Consider the following 3,305-nt stretch of genomic DNA (forward strand, 5'->3'; position numbering starts at 1 on the left):
CAGAATAAAGGCAATCGATCGTGTGTACTAATAATTAACAAAAACTAGTACTCGATAAAATTCATGATTTCAATAATTTTCCAATCCATCCATTTCAGTCATCGCGAATTGTCTCACGAAATAATCGCTTGGACGATCGATTTCGAACCGACGAACGATTCGATTCGAATCCGTCGTCCAAAGCAGAGGGGAGGGGAGGGGAAAGAGAGGAAGAGCTCGGTTACCACGATCGCTAATTGAAGCGATAGAATATCAATCCAGGATCCTCACGATTGGACGTGTCCACTCCGCGAGGGTTACTTCTGTCACAATGCCGCGTTCCACTCGGCATAATACGCACGTCGAGCCATAGAACGTACAAATAGCCGTAGACATCGGTATGTATACCGGCTACTTGATTGGCCCATTGTATTAACCCCGTGGTAACTGGCTCGAATCGAAACGATCGACTGATGTCCGATCTGTCGGTCCCATTGTCGTACCCATCCCGATGCGATACCCAGCCTAGCTCGTTCCTCTTATCAATCAAAACGAGCGATACCAAAGTGCGAATGCGACTCGACTTTGATCCGTCCATCCTGTTGTCCCGATCCCATGCGTATCGAACGGACTTGGATTCGTTTCTCTCTCTCTTTCTTTCTTTCTCGTAGCGTGCTCGTCACGGATGAATGCGGATCTTCGTCTCTCTTACGCTTCTCGACGGACGAAGGAGAATAACTTTTGTACTTTTCATAAATGTTTCGTTCGCTCGCTCGCTCTCTCTCTCTCTCTCTCTCTCTGTCTCTCTCTCTCTCTCTCTCGCTCGCTCGCTCGCTCTCGCTCTCGCTCTCGCTCTCGTTCTCGCTCTCGCTCTCGTTCTCGCTCTCGCTCTCGCTCTCGTTCTCGTTCTCGCTCTCGCTCTCGCTCTCGCTCGCTCTTGCTATCGCTATCGCTCTCGCTATCGCTCTCGCTCTCGCTCTCGCTCTCGCTCTCTCTCTCTCTGTCTCGTTGTGAATCGCGCTATTGTTTGCAATTGTAGAGTAGTTTGCAGTGTCGAGAATCATGTGAATGGTGATCAATGGATATCGGTGAGGTTGGATAGGATTATAAATTGTAACGTTTGTGTAAATTGTAATTTTAAATTAATTAATCGTAGAATTGATATTAGATAGAAATATCTCTCTGTGTCTGGTTGAATATTTAATAAATCAAATAATATTGTTCATTGGCATCGAGGCAAAGTGACTCGATTAACGATTCTCATGCGAGATCCATCGAAATTGCAACGTGTCGTACAAATTATCGAGATATTCTTGATATCACAGCGATCAAATTAAATGTTGGACAAACAAGGGGGCAGGTGATCTTCGATTCTTGCTTGGATAGGAATAGACCCGTTTGTATAGCCCGGATAACGATGTTTCGTTTCGTTTATCCCGATTACGGACCGATCGTCACGAAAACTCGTCGCTTCCACGAGATAATTAATCGGGAACAAGAGGTGCACGGTTCTCTCCTCCCGCTCCCGTTTGAAACGGGAAGAATCCGTCGCGGAAAATAATTATGCGGGGCCGCGCAATTTGTCCGCCTTCCAATTAGAACTTCTTCTTTCTCGGTTGTGTAGCTTTATTTGTTGCTGCGAGAGTTCGGCCAACTTTTTAATTGAAATTCATTAACTCGAGGGGGAGTAGATAGGGGAGGGGGAGGTGAAAATCTTGAAACCGTCGAGAACGTAAGATATTCGTTTATTAAAATACGAATACCGTGGCAGGCCAGGTGGAATATTAAACTGTGTGGCGTCCCCCGTGATTAATCTCCCAAAATTCTCTATACCCTCTCGCGCGAACGGAGTAATTAAAAATTGTATCCTTTCCCTTCTCCCGGTGTAACCTGTTATCTCTTTCGATCCGTGGGATTAATTAAAACGGGGTTCACGTACGACTTCTCCCCCTTGATACGAAAGAAAAAAAAAAAAAATATTCGATATTGAATTCGGCTCGAGTTTCGATACGGAATATCATAGATTTTTTTTTTTTTTCGAGACGAGGTTCATTTAAGAGGCGGATTCAAATTCAAAATTGATTTCTTTGATTCTTGAAAATTTCAATTCCCCTCTTCGTACGTTCTTGATCGTTCGTGTTTATTATCGTGTCGCGTGAAATTTTCGATTGAATTTTGAATTTGGAAGAAAAATGATACATCTTCGAAACTATAATCTTCGTTCGATCGAGAACGAGATTCTACAATTGATGTATTCCATTTTTATAAAACTCGATGATTTTGATTACAGCTTGTCAAAATATTTTATTTTTTTTCTCACAGCCACGACTTTTAATTTTATTAAAAAATTGATTTTTATTGTTTCGAGCTTTAAAACGATATAAGCTTCGAAACGTTCCAACTTTTGATCCTCCTCTTCCAATTTCTTCGCTTCACCCATTTGCACTCGAATATATGAAAATTGTGGTTGGAGACTCCGCTTCCACTTTCGCCTTTAATTTATTTTTATTTAATACGGATTTTTGGTCTATCTCGAGGCTTATTTTCAAGATTCTCGTTTCCACGCGTGAATTTTTGAATCGATAGAATTTTCTCCAAAAGCTAATCTCGTACAGGAATTTCTCATATAACAATTAAAAAAAAAAAATTCAAAAAAAGAATTTATTACATAAAGGAAATATAAAAGGACAATGTAAAAACATGCTAATTAAAATATATAGTTAAGTAGAATTTACAAGTTGCAATTGATTTATTCTAAAATTTCAAAACCCAATATAATCATTATCCCGAATATTTGAATATTTTTGAGAAATATTAACAAATTGATATGGATATTTACTACGTATATTTCTCTTTCGATATCAATTTTATTTGCAAAAATTGAAATATATATAATATAAATAATTCGGGGAAAAAATCCTCTTCATTTGGAATTGAAACAATCGGTCCAAAATATACACAAACGCGAAACCACTCTTCTTTCCAGAAAGGAAAGAAAAAGAAAAAAAAAAAAAGAAAGTCACCGGACACCATTCTCGAAGCTTCGAAGCCTTCCTTTCTCGAACAGAGCGAGCGGATCTTTTTCTTCCTCCAATTTCTTTCCTCTTCCCCGACGGGGAAAGAAAGAAGAAAGAAGAGCGGTAATTAAAGAAGGATCGGGATATCAAGGAGCGGTCGAATTTCAGCCGAGCGGTTGAATTTTCTCGCGTCATTAAACCGCGAATGAACAAAAAATGGTGTATACTTAGCAGGAGAGGGGCGGAGGAGAAGGAGGAGCGGGGGAGAGGGGAGCGGAGCGGAGCGGAAACGGAGAAATTGGGGGCGCG

This window comes from Apis dorsata, unplaced genomic scaffold (genome assembly GCF_000469605.1).
Source record: "Apis dorsata unplaced genomic scaffold, Apis dorsata 1.3 scaffold_147, whole genome shotgun sequence".
Lineage (NCBI taxonomy): Eukaryota > Metazoa > Arthropoda > Insecta > Hymenoptera > Apidae > Apis > Apis dorsata.